Source organism: Sceloporus undulatus, chromosome 5, assembly GCF_019175285.1.
Source record: "Sceloporus undulatus isolate JIND9_A2432 ecotype Alabama chromosome 5, SceUnd_v1.1, whole genome shotgun sequence".
NCBI lineage: Eukaryota > Metazoa > Chordata > Lepidosauria > Squamata > Phrynosomatidae > Sceloporus > Sceloporus undulatus.
Genome location: NC_056526.1, coordinates 9259646 through 9280638, shown reverse-complemented (window position 1 = coordinate 9280638; position 20993 = coordinate 9259646).

Genomic DNA, 20993 nt, shown 5'->3' with positions numbered 1-20993 from the left:
CTCCTGGGCAGGGCTGAAATGTAGGCCATGTCCTGGATAAAGGAGGACATGTGGTCATCCTACCAAAAATGGAAGACATTTTGACATTCCTCCTGGCCAGAAAGTTGAAACATAGGACATGTCCTAGAAAAGGAGTACGTTTGGTCATCTTACAAAAAATAGAGGATGTTTTGAAATTTCTTCTAGGCAGAAGTGTGAAATGTAGGATGTCTCCTATAAATGGAGGCCAGAAAAGAGTTAAGCTTTGAGCTCTGGGCCCCACAACATATGTCAACTCCCAGAATTCCATAGGCTTGAGCCAGAAAAACACTTAAGTCTTGATATCTGGGCCCCACAGCATGCTCCAACTCCCAGAGTTCCATAGCTTTGAGCTAGAAAAAGAGTTAAAGCGCTGCCAAAAACCTGGTTATTTCTCCAGTGTGGATGCAGCCTGATGCAGCCTCTCATCCGTCTGTCCCTCCCTCTCCTCCAGAGCTCCCTTTTGCCAGCCTGGCACCTCCCCCTCAGGCCCCACATGGCCACAACTTCAGTCTTCCTGACTTCCCTGTTGTTGGGAGAGAGAGGCTGGGCGGGCGGCGGGCCATGCAGGGAAGACAGAGAGAGATTGGTGAGGCGAGGGAGGGTGGTGCCGGGGCCCCTTTGAGTGGGGGCCCTAGGGCCTCGCCCCGCCTGCCCTCCCCTAGCTATGGCCCTGTATTTAACACTTTACTGTACAATTCTTTAATGTCCTTTCCCTTCATGTCATATGGGAAAGTGGCAATTGCCCTCTAAAGAAAAGTTCAGCCCAGTAAGATCTGTTGATCTTGGATATAGTGGACAAAGTGCAGCCCTCCACATGCTCCTGTACTGTAAGTCCCATCATTTCTTACTATTCACTATAGCCAGTATTCTATATCAGCTAGATATTGATGGATAAATACTGTAGATAGATAATTATTGCATCAAATATTTGATATCAGCTATTTAACTATGGCAGGTTACAGACCGCCTATTTGGCACGGGCTGTACCCGCCCCTTTCCCCGGTGTATCAGGGCTTCAGCTGCTAGAACGGCAGCCGCTGAGGCCCCGATCCGCTGGTTTTCAGGCTGCAGGGAAGCGGCAAAACTCCACTTCCTCGCAGCCTGAAAAGGGGTGTCCTTGGGCCTTCAAGCCCCAAGGACACCCCATGGTGGCGGGGAGGGGGAGAAAGGGGCCACTTGGCCCCTTTCTCCCTTGCTTCGCTGGGCGCAGCCATCTGAAGGCTGCGCCCAGTGACACAAAGCAGCGCCGCAAACCAGAAAGGAGCTCCGAAACAGAGCTCATTCCTGGTCCGCGGAAAGGGCGCACTAAGCGCCCTGGCGTGGACCGATGACGTCACGTCCGCGCCGCCCCGTATAGAGGCGACGCGGTCGTGACGTCATCATGGCGGCTCCCATGTGGAAGGGGAGCCGCCATTTTGTACGGACTCAGTCCGTACTAGGGTTAGCGGGGTCCGGAAGCACCGCACCTTCCTAACCCTACTACGGACTGACTCCGTACTTTAATGGCGGTCTGTAACCCGCCTAAGTAATTTTTCCAGGCCCTAAACCTCCAAACCTGACAGAAACATCATTCACCCACACGCTGATCACTGCCAGAATGGTTTTTCTTCCCTTCACATAGCTGATGCCCAGTAAAACAAGTTGAGGGCATTATGACCATAGAAAAACAATCACAGTTGTGACTAAGTAGCTAACAGTTATGGATGGCAACTGCTTCATATTCACAACTTCTTCTGGGCCAAATCTTATCACCTCAAACCCAACAGAAATGGCATTCACTCATGCTAAGTATTGCTTAGGTTAGCAACTCTGAGTTATTCCAGGATTTTTCAGTATTTTCTAGATAGATAGGCCAGTATTCTATATGAGCTACTTAGTTAAGCATACAGTGGTCCAAAAGTGTGGAAATAATCCAGTTTGACACCACTTTAACTGCCATGGCTCTATCCTGGGGATTCCTAGGATTTGTAGTTTTGAGAGCTATTTAGCCTTCTCTTTCATAGAGTTCTGGTGCCACAATAAACTACAAAACCTAGGAATCTCCAGGATAGAGTCATGGCAGTTAAAGTGGTGTCAAACTGGATTATTTTTGAAGTGTGGATGCAGCCTAAGTTACTGAGATCATATATGTTTTGGTACTTTACTTGCTATTCAAATGAATTGCCTTCTTACTCATCACTTTTGTTTGCCATCATTATACAACATCCTCTCTAGGTATGTGATTTATTTTCTAAGTAATGGCAAATATTCCTTAAAGCATTTGGAAGTGTATTTTAAATTTTAATTTTGTATAGTTTATATTTTAAGACTTTTAGATTGTACGCCATTGGCAGGTTATTTTCTATTTTGATGATGCCTATAAAGTGCTATGCAAATTTATGATACTATATCAGTAAACAACAACAACAACAACAACAATAATAATAATAATAATAATAATGTCTCACCATTTAACAATTGAGTTAAAATGATCTACTCTAGTTGAGACGGACGGACGGACAGGCAGGCAGGCAGGCAGGCAGAAATCAGACAGATATATTTTGAAGTGAATAAAAGAACTAAAATTAAATATAAAATGAGCAAAACACTTTGGTTTTTGCATTCTTCAGTTGCTGAAGGTGAAACTGAGATGCATCCAAGGTAGTGAAGGGATCTTGTAGCACTTTTGAGACTGAGAGAAAGATGTTGGTAGCTTTCATAGACTTATGCTACCAATTTCTTTCTCTCTGTGTCAAGTTCCCTTTGCATACTGAACCAGATTAAGGTTGAATCCAAGGTAGCAGTTTAGAACACTGTCTCTGTCTTCAATATTCTTAAATGGATGATGGTTATTATCCTATAAGCTGAACATCTAGAAATAGCCTGTCTGGTATGTCATATATTGATACTGAGGTGTCATCACCTCTCGACATTTTGGACAAATAGGAGAATTTCTAGATTCATAGATTTAAGACTCAAACACCAGATGGCTTTAACCTAGAGGATAATACCATCATCCACTGGAGAATGCTGAAAACAGAGTCTTCTAAACTTTGGATGCAGCTCAATTTCACCCTTAGCAACGAAAGAAGGAGGAGTAGCTAATACCCCAGAGGACAGGATCAAAATTCAAAATGACCTGAACAGACTAGAAAGCTGGGCCAAAGTTAACAAAATGAATTTCACCATGGAGAAAGGCAAGGTTCTGCACATTGGGTGGAAAAATGAAATGAACAGATAAAGGATGGGGGACATGTGGCTGAACATGTGAAAGGGATCTAGGAGTCCAAGTAGACCACAAGTTGAACATGAGTCAACAGTACAATGCGGAAGCTAACGAGACCAATGCGATTTTAGGCTACATCAATAGCCCTTACTGTCAGGAAGTTCCTCCTAATGTTGAGGTGGAATCTCTTTTCCTGGAGCTTGCATCCATTGCTCTGGGTCCTAGTCTCTGGAGCAGCAGAAAAGAAGCTTACTCCCTCCTCAATATGACATCCTTTCAAATATTTAAACAGGGCTATTATATCACCACTTAACCTTCTCTTTTCCAGGCTAAACATACCCAGCTCCCTGAGTTGTTCCTCATAGGGCATGATTTCCAGACCTTTCACCATTTTAGTCGCCCTCCTTTGGACACGCTCCAGTTTTTCAACATCCTTTTTAAATTGTGGTGCCCAGAACTGGACACAGTATTCCAGGTGGGGCCTGACCAGAACAGAATAGAGTGGCACTATTACTTCCCTTGATCTAGACACTATACTTTTATTGATACAGCCTAAAATCACATTGGCCTTTTTAGCTGCCGCATCGCACTGTTGACTCATGTTCAACTTGTGGCCTATTAGGACTCCCAGATCCCTTTCACACTATGGCGGGGTACATACCTCCGCTTTGCAGCGCTCTGCCGCCGCCGCCAGTAGGTCCGCGGGGGAGCCGGAGCCTTCACACGGCCCGACTCCCGCGCGGACCGAAAAAGAAGCTCCAAAATGGAGCTTCTTTTTCCGTCGCGTTTGCGACGTAGCGAGGTGCCAGGGGCGCACTCGCTACGTCACAAGTGACACGACGTGTACGGACGCTCAGCGTCCGATACGCAAAGATGGCACCGGCCATGTAGAAGGGCCGGCGCCATCTTGTACGGACGGAGTCCGTACTAGGCCCAGGGGCGTCTATAAGAGACGCCCCTTTTTTAAAATGGGACGTGCTCCGGACGTCCCAAATGGCGGTGCAGAAAGCACCGTAGTTTCATTCAGCCAGGTGTCTCCCATCCTATATCTGTTCATTTCATTTTTCTGCCCTAAGTGCAGTACCTTACATTTCTCTGTGTTGAAATTCATTTTGTTAGCCTTGGCCAGCTTTCCAATCTATCAAGGTCATTTTGAATCTTGGTCCTGTCCTCAGGGGTATTACCTATTCCTCCTAATTTATCTTTGTCATCGTCGTCGTCATCATCATTGTCATCATCATCATCATTGGCATAATAATTATGAACAAACTTAGGAGAAATGTTGTTGGTTTGCTTTTTAATCACTCATATATAGAGAGATACATAGATATCTATCTAGATATCTGAATCCTATACCTTTCACTCCTGCTGGCTAGCCCCAACTGGAGTGGATGTTGAATGAAGCACAGACACTGAACAATGATACACGTATATCTAAATACACACACCCATATATTCATTGTCTGCATTTCATCATTCTAAGTAGCTTCTTCCAGCCATTATTGGCATTTTCAATTTTCTTTGATGCCACTCTGGAAAGAGACAACGGGCATCATAGAGCACTATTATTGCCGACATGTCGATGATGCATTCTGCCCTTTGACCTGCCTTGCAATCATCTGACCCTCCTTCCAGACCTTTGCATAATTACCTATCCAATTTCCTTATCTCCTCTTCCTCCACCCTTTTTGTATTTCTCTTGTTCACTTTCAGTTACGGAGAGCAATATAGCTCTGGTCACTGTCAAAGTCATGTTGACCTTGGGGGAAGGGAAGACAGAGGGGGGGGAACCCTCTTTCTATAGCCTAACAAGATAACCAATTAATGACTTATTTCTTTATCTCAATGTCACGCCATTCCTAAGACTACTGCTACGTCTCCCCCACCCTTTCCTTTGACTAAGTGTTAATTAACTTGGCCAACTTTTCCCTTTTATTGTATCCACCCATTATTTAAAGGATAATAAAGCCAGACTGGATGGTTTAATTTCAAGATTCTCTCCAAGTATTTACTGAGGGCTGTCATTACCAAGATGTATTCAGTCTATTCATCTACTGTACAGGGTTTTATTTCACGTATAGCTGAAACAGATTTGAAGGTAGGGTGAGGAAAATCCCATACCTTGAGTTTGCATAGAAGCAAATAAATTTATAGTGAAATCCTGCATAAGTCTGCTCATCAGAAAACCTCATTGTGTTTAGGACTGAATCTTAATTTGATTATCTTCCCCTGTCAAATAATGAGTTTTGGAGGGAGAGATCAGAGGTCTAAAAAATGGGAGTGAAGATGTTCCATTCATGTAAAGAATAAATAAATAAACATTTCTGTCCATGTTGGTCTACAAATCAAACCACATTCATAACTTGTATTTTAATAACATAAAAGCTTGGAATCCTGTTGGTTAGTCTGACCTATATAGATTCCTGGAATCATAGAATCATAGAATCATAGAGTTGGAAGAGACCGCAAGGGCCATCCAGTCCAACCCCCTGCCATGCAGGAAATCCAAATCAAAGCATCCCCAAAAGATAGCCATCTAGCCTCTGCTTAAAGACCTCCAAGGAAGGAGACTCCACTACACTCCGGGGGAGTTTGTTCCACTGTCAAACAGCCCTTACTGTCAGGAAGTTCTTCCTAATGTTGAGGTGGAATCTCTTTTCCTGTAACTTGCATCCATTGTTCCGGGTCCTGTTCTCTGGAGCAGCAGAAAACAAGCTTGCTCCCTCCTCAATGTGACATCCTTTCAAATATTTAAACAGGGCTATCATATCGCCTCTTAACCTTCTTTTCTCCAGGCTAAACATCCCCAGCTCCCTGAGTCATTCCTCATAGGGCAAGGTTTCCAGACCTTTCACCATTTTAGTCGCCCTCCTCTGGACACGCTCCAGTTTCTCAGTGTCCTTTTTGAATTGTGGTGCCCAGAACTGGACACAATATTCCAGGTGGGGCCTGACCAGAGCAGAATAGAGTGGCACTATTACTTCTCTTGATCTAGACACTATACTTTTATTGATGCAGCCTAGAATTGCATTGGCCTTTTTAGCTGCCGCATCACACTGTTGACTCATGTTCAATTTATGGTCTACTTGGACTCCTAGATCCCTTTCACATGTACTTTCATTCAGCAATGTGTCTCCCATCCTATATCTGTGCATTTCATTTTTCTGCCCTAAGTGCAGTACCTTACATTTCTCTGTGTTGAATTTCATTTTGTTAGCTTTGGCCCAGCTTTCTAGTCTATTCAGATCATTTTGAATGTTGGTCCTGTCCTCTGGAGTATTAACTATTCCTCCTAATTTGGTGTCATCTGCAAATTTGATAAGTGTGCTCCCAATTCTGTCATCCAGGTCATTGTTAAAGATGTTGAATAACACTGGGCCCAGGACAGAGCCCTGTGGGACCCCACTGGTCACTTCCCTCCAGGAGGAAAAAGAGCCATTGTTGAGCACCCTTTGGTTCGGCCGGTCAACCAATTACAGATCCATTTAAAAGTTACTTTGTCTAGCCCACATTTTACAAGCTTGTTTGCAAGAATATCATGGGAAACCTTGTCAAAAGCCTTACTGAAATCAAGATATACTATATCCACAGCATTCCCTTCATCTACCAAGCTGGTAATTTTATCAAAGAAAGAGATTAGATTTGTCTGGCATGACTTGTTTCTCTGAAACCCATGTTGACTTTTTGTGATTATGGCATTGTCATCTAGATGTTCAGAGACTCTCTGTTTAATGATCTGCTCTAGAATCTTTCCTGGTATTGATGTCAGACTAACTGGATGATAATTGTTGGGATCCTCTTTTTTCCCCTTTTTGAAGATGGGGACAACGTTTGCCTTCCTCCAGTCTGCTGGGATTTCTCCTGTTCTCCAGGAGTTCTCAAAGATTATTGCCAATGGCTCCAATATTACATTTGCCAGTTCTTTTACTACTCTTGGATGGAGTTCATCTGGTCCCGGAGACTTAAATTCATTTAGATTAATAAGGTGTTCCTCTACTATCTCTTTACTTATTCTGTGCTGAAATTCCCCTGTTCTGTCCTCTGCTCCATTATCTTCAGGTTGAGCACCCTTTGCCTTTTCTGAGAAGACTGAGGCAAAGAAGGTGTTGAGTAATTCTGCCTTTTCTCTGTCTTCTGTCAGTATTTTGCCATCTTCTCCACGCAGTGGCCCTACCGTTTCCTTCTTCTTACTTTTGCTGCAGACATATCCAAAAAAGCCCTTTTTGTTGTTCTTAACCTCTCTAGCAAGCCTGAGTTCATTCTGTGCTTTAGCTTTTCTGACTTTACCCCTACACATGCCTGCTATTTCTTTGAATTCCTTTTTTGTGATTTCCCCCTTTTTCCATTTCTTATACATCTTCCGTTTCAAACTCAGCTCGGTTGAAAGTTCCTTAGTCATCCATCCTGGTTTCTTGAGACACCTCCCGTTTTTCTTTCTCACTGGAACTGTTTGAAACTGTGCCTTCAGTATATCTCTTTTGAGAAACTCCCATCCGGTCTGAACTCCTTTATCTTTTAGTATTTCTGACCATGGGATCACCCTCAATACTTCTCTAAGTTTACTGAAATCCACTCTCCTAAAGTCTAGAATGCGTGTTTGACTATGCCTGGCTTCTCCTCTCCATTGTATAACAAACTCCAGGAGAACACAGTCACTTCCACCTAAGGATCCCACCACTTGCACCCCATTAACCAAGTCATCCTTGTTGGTTAGGATCAGATCCAAAATAGCTGACCCCCTTGTTGCCTCTTCCACCTTTTGGACCATGAAATAGTCTTCCAGGCAAGTGAGGAATTTGCTAGACCTTAAGGATCTGGCTGAGTTTGACTTCCAACAAATATCAGGGTAGTTGAAGTCGCCCATCACTACTACATCTCTATTTTCTGACTGTGTGGTCATCTGTTCTAGAAAGGCATCATCCAATTCCTCCGTCTGACTTGGGGGCCTGTAGTAGACTCCCACCATAACATCCTTGTTGTTTCCCTCCCCTTTGATTCTTATCCAGATGCTCTCCACCTGGCTTCCATGATTGATGTCCTGGATCTCTTCACTGGTGTAAGTATCTCTGACATATAGTGCTATTCCTCCTCCTTTCCTGTTTGGCCTATTTCTCTTTAAAAGGTTATACCCCTCTATTTCCACATTCCAATCATGAGACTCATCCCACCAGGTTTCAGTGATGCCTATTATATCATATTTGCTTTGCTGTACACTGCTCCCTCGGGTTACGAAATTAATTCGTTCCGCGGCCGCTTTCGTAACCCGAAAAGCCTTCGTAAGCCGAATTGCCATAGGCGCTAATGGGGAAAAGCCGCGTTTCGTGCGAAAAAGCGCCGAAAAGCACCAAAAAATTTTTTCGTAACCCGAAAAAAATTCGTAACCCGGAACAATTATTTCCAATGGGATTTTTTCGTATCCCGGAAATTTCGTAACCTGGGTATTTCGTATCCCGAGGTACCACTGTACTAGGAGCTGAATGGTGAGCAAGTGATATAATGCCAGCATTGTGGGCCTCCATATCAATGGATTCTGCATCCAAAAATTCAACCAACTACTGCTCATATATACAGCGCGCCCATGTCATACACAGGCGCGCTTTACATGGCTTGAGCATACGCACTCAAGCCACGGGGTGCGCGCGGGGCAGAAGGGGCAGCACATTCCATTCAATTGAATGGGTGTGCACGCCCGTTGTACGCCGCCGCGCCGCCATGCACGAGCCCCATTGTTTCCAATGGGGCTTGAGCATAGGCGGAAATCGCCTTACACGGAGGGATCTGGAATGGACTGTGTGTGTGTGTGTGTGTGTGTTTTTCCCAAAGAAAACCTTGTTATTTGCCATTTTTATATAAGAGGCAACCTTAATCATTGTATATAATCAGACTTGATCATCTATGAATTTTGGTACCCATGGGGGTCCTGGGGCCAAACTTCAGAAGATACCAAGGTCCCACTGTATTCTATTTGGGATTAAGAATAGAATGTATGCCATAATGTTCTCCAGCACTGGTATTATTATCACAATGACCACTGTATTACAAAAATATCAGGCTGAAGGCCAGGCTTCTAAGAAATGTCTGCCAACTTCCATGTGAAAATAGTAGCTCTCGACACAGTCATATTATGAAAATAACTGATCTCAGGGAGTCCCCCACCAGACCCCAGCCTTCCCTGCTGAACCCCTTATCATCCCTCTACCCCTTGAAGAACAGAATACTGCTATGTGTGCCACAGAGCCTTTCCTGTAACCATTTTCCATCCACCTATCCCTCCCTGGGGCCATCCCACTGCACTTGACATGACTGGAAGTGACATTATATCACTTCCATTTTTGTTTTTGCTTGATTCTGTAGGATTTGGAGTCATAAGAGGGTTGTGGGTGTGAAACCACTGCTTTTTTCAGTGGTTTTAAGACAGGGAGGAGAGACCAAAAAATTCATTTTAAAAAAAGTTGTTCTTTTATAAACTATACTTCCAGGAATCTATACCTGTAATGAAATGTTTGATTAGTTAAGGTCACAGAGATCTATGTCTGTTAGTCAGTCAGTCGGTTAGTAGTTGGAATGTATGTATTGTTTTATATTGTTGTTTATGTTGTTTCTTGTTTGTGTGTACTGTATTTTAATTTCTATTAATAATATTTTGTAAAACAAAAAGTTCTTCTATTTGGGGCAGTGTCACCCTCAAATCAGGCTACTACCTGCAACCAAACATTCAGCCAACCATGGCTCAAAAATGTATTTTTTAAAAAATCCCCTAAAGCAAACCTTGCTATTTGGCATTTTATATAAGAGGCAACCTTTATTATTGTATATAGTTGTACTTGACCATCCATGAATTCTGGTGCCCATGGGGGTCCTGGGACCAAACCTAATTAGATACCGAGGTCCCACTGTATTCTATTCACTTTTGGTGTGAACTGTCTTGATGATGTCTGGCTAGTTCAGAACTGAACCTGCTGTACTCTTACACCATTTTTAAACATACCCTCACCTTTTGCTTTGGATCTTCCCAGAAAATCCAGAGCCCTCCATTGTGATGCCAAGAGAGGTGGTTTACATCATGTCCCAGTGTGCCAAGAGTCACTCACTCTAAAGTCAGAAAAAGGCGCTCAGCCATCTGATTGACACTGGATGCCTCAGAATGGTGGTGGTGGCGGCAGGTGCTACTGTGGGACACACATGTGAACAACTGCCCAGAGTCACAACGGAATGCCCTGGTAATGGGGGCAGCTCCAGGACCACAATATTTCAGGTGATTTCTGGAATATTCTAGTCCATGCAATAGCAACAGCACATTATTATTATTATTATTATTATTATTATTATTATATTATTATTATTATTATTATTATTATTATTATTATTATCCTTTATTTACATTTCTATACCACTTCATAGAGATCTAAGCACTCTCTAAGTGGTTTACAGTCTGTAAGCCAATTGCCCCCACCAAACTGGGTACTCATTTTACCAACCTATGAAAGGATGGAAGGCTGAGTCGACCTGGAGCCCTCTGGGATCAAACTCTCAACTCTGTGGCTGCAGTACCAGCATTTAACCACTGTGCCAGCAGGTCTCCCCAGCCCCAGATTTTGTTCCTCTTGTTTCCAGTTTTATTTTGGAGATCTCTACACTTTTGTTTATCCCAGAATATTTTCTGTCAGCTTCCAGTACAATCAGAGGCTTTCTATACCAGCTCCCAAGGTTGGTTTATTTTAACCCCACATAAAATTGGAAAGAACAGGAACAAAATCTGGGACATTTCCATCACTCTGGATGTGCCTGAACTATAATTGTTCCTTCCTATAGAATTCTATGACTTTGTAGTTGGGGCATTTACAATTCTCAGTAAAAGACCAATGGAGCCTCACTAGACTAACAGTCCTAGGATTTTATACGATGGCACTGTGGCAGTTAATGTGAATGGGCCTCTGATCTTTCAGGAGTTCATTCACACCATACAATTATATGGCTATTATTCCCCCATAATTCCAGGTCAACCATTGACAATTCCTAATGTGCTCACAGCTTCCTGTCAATAAAGAGGGCTCTGTGTTTCTGGTTAAAACACTCATACACCCACCCACTGCACAACACACAAACATTATTTCAAACTGCAAACTCCAAGTCAACAGATGCTAAATGCAGGATCAATAGGCAACTGCTTTAACTCAATACCATTCATATCTCATTCAAAAAATGTTCCGTGCCCATGCTAGGAGGGAAGTGAGTGCCAAGACAAATACATGCAGAGCAATAGCCTGGAAATACTTTAGACATAGTATTTGAATTCTCAGAAGTATTCCTCCCTCCTTCCATTTAAAGTAAACATTGGCATGCAAATCTAACAGCCTATGTAATCCAGTCTTCAAGTGTATCTTCATTTGTTATGGGGATTTGCTTAGGAAAAGGGAGGGGAAAAATTAAAAAGGGGGACGGGAAAATGGTAGTTTCTGCAACATTGCAAACATTATACAAGGTTAAGTCAGTGACACTGTCTCAAGTTGGAAGCACAATACACAACTAACTACGTAGGGATTAATTATTTTGCAAGCAGACACTCCCTTAGGAAGCCAGATATGAGTTATCTAGGCCTTCAATGAAAATTGTGACTTTGTGTGTGTCTGTGTCTGTGTGTGTTTTAAACGACAGGTAGGATACCTTTCATCTTACAAAATGCCATCATATCATCAAATTCATTATGTATCCCATCTATAAAGGAATAAACACCCCCTGGAAACGTCTTTCCTGTTAATAAAGAAAGAAAAATCTTGTTGTGATTTTGAACCTTAATTAAATGTTATGGCTAAGATCCCATACTATCATCATAATTATGGTAATCATAGTTATGATCGTCGTAGCTGTATCTTTATAGTAAAGATGGATGATGTCCACCAACCTACTTTTAGGACAGTGGTCCCCAGCCTTTCGGCCTTCATTTGTTTTGGACTTCAGATCTCATGAACCCCAGCCAACTTGGCCAACTGTCAGGATCTTGATCCCCCAAAGTTCTTGCCAAGCATGATAGTGATTTAGGCTTGTTTTTGCTTCATATTACTGGATACTGGGATATGTCATGCCTTTGGTGGTGCTGGGTAGAAAGGGAATGGTCATCTATCCTGGGCATGAGTAACAATTACTGTAGATGAGAAGGAGAGGTGATAGGCACCAGGAACTGCCAAGGTCAGTTCTGTGCAAATATCTGGAACAAAGAGGAAACAATGGGAAGGTCTGGGGAAAAGAATGTTTTCATTTAAGGACAAGTGGGATTTGAGCCTGTGAAAAGGAATGAATGGTTTTGTACAGTACAGTACAATTTATTCATGACAACCATATACAGGTTATAGCCATCAAATTACCATCTTATAAAAATGATTAAAACTTTTTTAAAAAAAATGATTTAAAAACTTTCACAGTCACAGTTGGCACTATAGCATAGAAAAATGTTTACACTAAAATTATAAAAATGTTTCATACTAAGCACATCGTAATGTTACATAATCCATTCAATTTAGTATAAATACATTTATTGCACATTTCCATGCAGGCCGTTATCTTTGAAATCTAAACTAATTTAGCTGCTTTCACAGCAAATCTGGCAGTGTTAAACATAACAGACTTTGCTGTATTAGCAAAGTAAGTGATTTTCTCCCGATCACTTTGGTTAGCTACAAGTTCTAAACTTCTCTTCAGAAACTTATCTCTTGGGATTTTATATATCCTACAATGTAGCCACCCTGGCCTCACATTGGGAGGCATGGAGACGCACGTTGCTGCAGCCTTTTTTGAAAGCTCATGCCGAACGAGTCTCAAAGAGAAACAACAACGTAGAAAGAACCACAACCCGGAAACATCAACCAAGGAGACTTTCTGCTGTGCTTTCTGCAACCGGACTTGTTTATCTCAGATTGGCCTTTTTAGTCATCAACGTGCTTGTAGTAAGCACAGGATGAGTCCTTCCTGAATCTTCATTCACGAAGAAAAGCCAGAGAGAGAGAGAGAGAATGTAGCACAGAATGTATAGTGTCTTCAGTATCCCCACTTCCACAAATGCAAACACTCTGCTCCTTGGGGAACTTTTTATATTTCCAATGAATGGTTTTGTGCTTTTCTTATACTGTGTAACTGAGTTGCTTCAGTCCTTACAACATTGCCATACTGTGAACTACTTTGGCTTCTGAATAAACCTTCCTGATTTAAACTGAAATCTCAGTCTCTGAGAGGTAAGAGGGTGGTCTATTAAAGATAGGATTAGTAGCCTGTCAAGATTAGAAATTATTTACCATGGTTTAGGAGTTTGAATAAGAGATCCAGAATGGTGTAGTGGCTTGAGCTTTGGACTGGGACTCTGGAGATCAGGGTTTGAAGCCCCACTCAACCATGGAAACCCACTGGGTGACCTTGGGTGAGTCACACTTTCTCAGCCTCAGAGAAAGACCATGGTAAGCTTCCTCTGAACAAATATTGCCATGAAAACCAGTTTACCATCTCTAGGAAAAGAGTTCCAAAGCTTGGGTACAACTACCGAGATGGCCCTTACTACACTAAGCATGGCAAGCAAAAGAAAATTGAAGGCGGAGAATGAGTTGTTGTTGTTTATTTATTTATTTGCCTGTCTCAACATGAAACAGACAGGAACTCAACAGGTCCACAGTTATTCAAAAGGGAGAATAAAGTGCCAAATATCAAAATGTTCAAGAAAAAAAACCACAGGAGAGTGTTCAAAATAAATAAATATATAAATACTGAGACTTCAGCCATAGATAATGTGCAGAAATTCTTCTAGGATTTAGAATTATCCACTCAAAGTGATGGGTGATTAAAAATCCTAGTTAGTATTTGTCAATCAGGCTCAAGTAGACACCATGTTATACGAGGGGAAGATTTTATCTATCTAGTAGATGGAACTGAAGCCCAACCCAGACTGACTCGAGAAAGAAAGAACCAGTGACTTATTTCCATCTGCTGTATTGATGTTTGTGTGAAAACAGCAGCTTGCACTTGAAATGTCTTTACATTTCAAGCTTTTGCCAGGGAGTATGAAGATGAATGCAAGGAGAACTGTTTTGTCCCACATTCCACAATCAGAGCAAAGGTTTGCAAATCAAACCTTGCAAAACCTGCACACACAAACCTTTGGAAAATACATCCTGAGCAGGAAACTGGCTGAGAAGATAGCTGGATTGTTGGATGACAAGGTTACCTGAGTACTAAAGGAAGATATGGAGATGGTAGACAAGCTGAGTGAATTCTTTGTGTCTTTTTTTTCACTCTGCAGGGCATGTGGCTGTACCTGAATGGGCATTTGACTAATGGACAACAAACAAATGCCCAGTTCCACATGGCATCTGTCAAAGCCTTAAGGACTCTTCAAGAACTTTAATGTGAAATTCTCTCTGTGTGTGCACATACATGCTTGTATGCGAAATCCTTTATATTGTTCATTGATTGGATGCCCAGGGATACACTGAATAAGTTAAGGTAATTTAAAATAACATAAAAATGACATTGCTGTAATCACCAAGAGATGACAAACTGTTGATTTCTCCACACTTTAGCATTCTCAATTTGTCTGTACAGGAAGCGTAACAAATAAATTAGACATATTGTAAAAGACTAAATAACACCTAAATATTCTCAACTTAGTGGTGGTGGTTTTATCTGTAAGAGACCAATAAGGTAGTCTGTTGACTTACCATGGAAGTCAAACTGGTCTCATTTTTCAGGTTTGCAAACCACAGGAGCTCCACGTATCTTGTGTACAAAGTACCTTGTGTATAAAGTTGCATAAAAAGACTATGTTCTGACAGGTTTTTAGTGATATCACACCAAGCAGGCTGGAACAAATATGTATCATGTTTGCTTTTTGTTCACAATATCTTCCGCATGCTTGCATACTGATGCCACACTTCAGTTGTCGCTGATACTATTTACCTACAGTTGTAGCCCATTTGTGGGCATGTGCTCAAGAAATATAGTTTTGTTGTTGTTTTAGTATAATAGCAAAGATATTTAGCTTGTGCATGGGCATTTTTATGTCCTTGTCTGTATATGTGAATATGTATATATACTTAAATTGCATCTCAACGTGTGTAAGAATTGAGTTATTAAGTTCCCATTGATTCAATCAGCCTATTCTAGTTGGTATTAATAATTAGCTGAGGCCACGATATTATAGTGGTTAGTATTTCATATTTTAAGATTGCCTTAATTCATCACAAAACAGAACTAGATTTCAAATCTGCAGTTTTATCCCAGCATTCAAACATCACATTGTTTCCAAGAAGATTTTCTGTGCAGAGAGTGTAGTTAGGTGTTGGTGGGTGGGTATGCATTAAAACACATTTTCTATGCATACATTCCTGGGCAAGAAACATGTTTTTGTGAAGAAAATGTGATTTTGCTTTTGCCCAAAATCCCCTCATATAGTCTACACAGAAAAGTCCTCCAGATTTTTATATATATCTTGCAGTGTGGAGAAAACTGTAGTCATTATTTATTCCTGTGAAGGCAAAGGCTTTCACAGCTGGCATACATAGTTTTTTGTGGGGGGGTTTCGGGCTATGTGGCTATGTTCTGCAAAAATGTATTCCTGACATTTCACCTGCATCTGTGGCTAGCATCTTCAGACTGTGAAGATGCCAGCCACAGATGCAGGTGAAGCACCAGGAACAAATTCTTCCAAAACATGGCCCCATAGCCTGAAAAATCCACAAAAAAAACTATTTGTCCTTGCATGGGAGTACAAAATAATCAAGGCTTTACCCTCCTAATCCTATGCAAGATCATTAAATATATTTACAGTGCCACCTATTTGGCATTCTATATGGGTCTAAAATCAGGTATATAAAATAAACTTTTTTAAAAACTCACAAACACCTATATTTGTCCATCTCCATTTCATTCTACCCCAAGGTGAAAATTTGCTAAAATTGTGGGGGTTTTTTTAATTTGTTAAGAATCTAGTTGCTTGCAGCTAATTTTCCCAACCCAAAGGAATCTTGCTGTCAGATATGTATGACATTTCATGATCCACGCTTTAATTGGTTCTACATTGTTCCCAGAAGGTGAGATGAGATTACACGGAGCCATACATTAGTCAGAATAATTATTCGACACTTTGCCCACTGAAAGTTTCCCTACTAGTTATTCAAACAAAATAGAGCAATCTTGATTAACTAATCTCCCTACATCAGCATTTTAGGGTGGGTTTTTCCCCCTCCTTTCTTTCTTCTTTTTTTTCCATTGAGTACTTCACAGAATGTTTTTTAAAAATTCACTACAATTAAAAAAGCAATTAAAAAGGATTATCGGAATCAAAGTTGATCTTTAATTGCTATGCATATCTCGATCTTTCTTCCATGATACGCCAGATAAAATGCTCTTAAAAACTGCTTTCTTAATGGCTTTAATTATGGAGAACATCAGAATTTTTTGTCCTTTTGAGGTGCATCCCATTTCCAATTGAGCCCTTTTAGGGGCTGTCATCGGAAAAGTTTGTTTCACTCCATCTTGTCTCGCCACAGCTGAGCCAGCAGTTTCATTATCCTCTCTGAGCGCTGAAAATGGGACACCTTAGGATCATTCTGATTAACTCGGATAAACCTAAAAGAATGCTTGAGCTAGGAAGAAAAAGATTACTGCTTTAAAAGGGATGTTTTAAAGAAGGAGCTTAGGGGAGGGCTTCATCGAATAATGGCTACCGAAATGGGCTCGATAGGATATGGGCTGTAAAATGGGGTTTTGGAATGGGGGTCTGATGTTTTCTCTGAAGGTCCTATCAACCTGTTTTGTTCTGGAAATACTTGTACATAGCCCCCTTGCTGTCTGGTTATCCAGCTTTCTGGGGAAACTGCCAAAGGACTTTTCTAACGTGATTTTTGCATTTAGGAAAGACAGGAGTCTTGCACTTACATGGATATGAAGTGAGTGGGCCATGAGCCCTCTTTAGGTGAGCATGCAAGTGTCCTGTGTTTTATGATCCCTGTGGTGACCCATGGAAACTGGAGACTCAAAGCCAGACCCTGAGATCTGACAACCATATTTCCAAAACTGGTTAGAATGAACACAGACATTATTTTCAAGTGTAAAGAGGAAGGATGTTACATCATTTTTCATTAGGCATAAATCTGAGGATAATAATCCAGCTTTAAATAGAGAGAGAGGGATGCGATGATTAGCACTGTTGCTATGCTTGTGATATCCAGGTAAAGGTGAAAGATGGTTAACGGCTTCCCTACAGGCGAGGGTCATTTAATTATCTTGATTCTGATGTCACTAACATTTTCACTTATTTTCCACAGACCCCCCCCCCCCCCCCCCCACATCAAAACTAGGGTGCCAGATGGAATAGTATATGGGAAATAAACTAGGAAAACTTGAATTCAAATCCATATCTAGTTATGAAGCTCATTGAATGGTCTTGGGTTACCTTCTTTCCAACATGGCTAATTGGATTCTTCAGAGGATAAACAGAATAAGCTTAATCTTCAGGTTCTCTACAGCCCTGCCTTGTGCCGTGGATCCCAAATTTGAGGGGCTGATGGGCTCAGGACACGAGCAATTTTACGAAGATGCCCTAGCTGCCATCACAAAATGGTTGCTATGGAAGGATTGCCCTTTGACAAAATGGCTGACATGGTAGGTACCTTTGTGAAAAAGGCAAGCTGGTGAGGCTAAAGAGAAAATCTGTTCAAGAATCTCTGTAGAAGGCCTGAGTGCACAGTACAAATGGGGTCTGTACATCCAAACAGTATGTTTTTAATTAAATATTTTTTTAAAAAAATTGTAAGCCACTAATAAAGCCACTAATAATAATAATAATAATAATAATAATAATAATAATAATAATAATAATAATAGACATTCCTTTTAATGGAAAATTTTTGCTCCAAGAGACTATCCATTTGCTTTCTGCTGCCCAGATAGCACAGCCTAGTCTACACACAAGTGTATTATGCCCATTGCTCCAGATTTTCTCACATTCACATTGACAGTTAATTGTCTTCTCTTTCTTGAGCAAATGTGCATCTAATTGCATCTGTTCCCCCTCCCTCTGCCAAAAATGTGCAGCCACACATGCGGTTATGCACATTTCTGTGGATTTCCATAGATTCTCCAGGAAAAACAATGAAGCCTTTTTTTTTTCTGCTGAGTTTAAGGAGTTCCCACCAAGTGCAAAAAGCCCAAACTCCTGGGAACTGCATGTGGCCAGGTCACATTCCATTCAACTAGAATGAGGAGTATTTTAATCACATAGACTAGACCAAGGACACAAACCAATGGATCCAGATTACAAGAAAAACAATAGTCCACATAACATTAGGAAGAACCAGATGGTAAGAGTGTTTCGACAGTGGAACAGTCTGCCAGAGAGGGTGGTGGACTCTCCTTCTTTGGAAATCTCTAAACAGAGGTTAGATGCACATTTCTTGAAAGGGGTTTAGTTGTGTATTCCTGCATGACAGGTTGTTGAACTAGATAGCTTTTGTGGTAGGAGTCTGTCAGATTAGTCTACTTCCTTCAGAAAAATACAAATCCCAGGATTCCATAGGGTTCAGCCATGATGGTTAAAGTGAAATAAAAAAAGTTAATGTGGACACACCCATGAAGGCTTCCAGGGAAGTAAAGATATAATTCTTCAATAATTTAATTCTCAAGGGAAGGTAGGACTGATTTTAGGAATTTTCCTCCCACTGCAATAAAGTCTTACAGCACTGCACAATTTTGAAAATCTATTCACAGTATTTATTTGGCACAAATATGATGTGTGTGCATTTGTGTTTTCTGTTCAAGCAATGACCTTTTCTATGCAGAAAATGATAATTCCACACAGGAAATATTATTTTCTGCACAGAAAATACCAATCTGGAAGGGAAAATTCTGGGATGGAAAATGATGTTTCTGTGAGGAAAAATATATATGCAAATTCTTCTGTATAACTTCTTTATGCACAGGTTCTTATCAGTCCAAGATCCTCCTCATTTCCCAATGCCCAGCAAATACACTTTAAGCTTTTGTTTCCAAACATTTTTGCAAATGTGAATATTCGTTCCATCCCAAAAGCATTTCACTTGGGGGAGGGAGAGACAAGAACAACAGCAGTCCAGGGAATCTGGAGGTGTTGAGTGCTGCAAAAACAGGCCACATATTGCTCATCCTGGCTCTAACATGAGTTGGTGAGGGCAACTGTGGTGTCGTGGTTTGAGCATTGGACTATGACTCTGGAGACTAGAGTCTGAATCCCTGCTCAGCCATGGTCACACACTGGGTGACCTTGGGCAATTTACACTCTCTCAGCCTCAGAGGAAGGCTAAAGCAAACCCCTTTGGAACAAATCATGCCAAGAAAACCCTCTGACAGGTTTATCTTAGGTTCTGCATAAGTCAGAAATGACTTGAAGGCACACAATGACAAGCTCTAATGAGAGGGCTGGCCTCAATTAACCACCTTTGGAATTTGCAAGGTTACATTCCATAACTATCCCCCATTTCAACCTCCAATTATTTGGGAGAGCCACTACTCCATCAAGTAGCCTCTCCCCAACCATTCCAGTTTTGATGAACCATTGCTCCATTCTACTTCTGTTGCTAGTGGGATGAACTTCAGTGGCATCTATCACCAAGCCTGCTCCATCAGACCTTCCCTTATGTTTCAATCAGATTTTTTTTAAAGAAAGCTCATTTCCCTGCCGGTCCCTCCGCTTCCCCCCCAAATTCTACTGATCCTTCTGTCACCATGGCAACCATTGCCTGCTGGCAACAATCAAGAAAGAAACCTGATTTGGGGTTTTAATTAATAGCTTGGAAATGGAAATGTAACAGTGACTGGCAGCTCAACTAAGCACCGTTTTTTGCAAAGTGAATAAAAACGAGAGTTGCTGAAACACTTCTAATTGTTTTCTTGGGTGTTGCATAAACTCCCTTTCTTTTCTTGTTTTTTACTTTCTGTGCATGCATGCACCTTTAAGTCACCTATCACCCTATAGAAACCCCATGGATTTTGTAGGGTTTTCTTAAGCAAGGAAGACTCAGAGGTGGTTTTACTAATTTATTTCTCTGAAATGTAGCCTATAGCATCTGGTATTTACACTTCTCTGCCAAATGACACTTCAAAAGTGTGCCTATGTATTGCTATCAATGTAAATTATTTGGTTATACATGGCAATCTCTTCCTTTACTTAGCCTATTGTTATATGTGTGTGTTTTCAAACAATAATGAAGAACCTTCTTGTATATACTGTCATACCCCCAGAGGTCTCAACATGACTAAGAACTAGATACCACTAAAATTAAGATAAGCTCAGTCAGGGTTAGGAATCATTTGGACTTCCAAATATTAGAATCATATACTCATAGATCTGGGAAGCACCACAATGGCCTTCTAATCCAACCCTCTGCCATGCAAGAATACACCACTAAATCACTCTTGAAAGATTCCTATCAAGTCATCTGTTTTTTGGTTTGCTTGTATGGTTGTTTTCTATGTATGATTTTTAAAATGTTTGTATGTTTTTATACAATTGTTGAAACTTTTACAAAATAATAATACCAATAATAATAATAATAATAATAATAGAAAGATGCCGATCCATCCTCTGTTTAAAGACCTCCAAAGAAGAAGAGTCCACCACTCTCTGAGGAAGACTGTTCCACTGCTGAAAAGATCTAGTCAAGACGTCCTTCCTAATGTTTGACTGGAATCTCTTTTCTTGCAGTCTGATCCACGAATTTGCAATTTGATCCATGGGGTAAGAAATCATCAT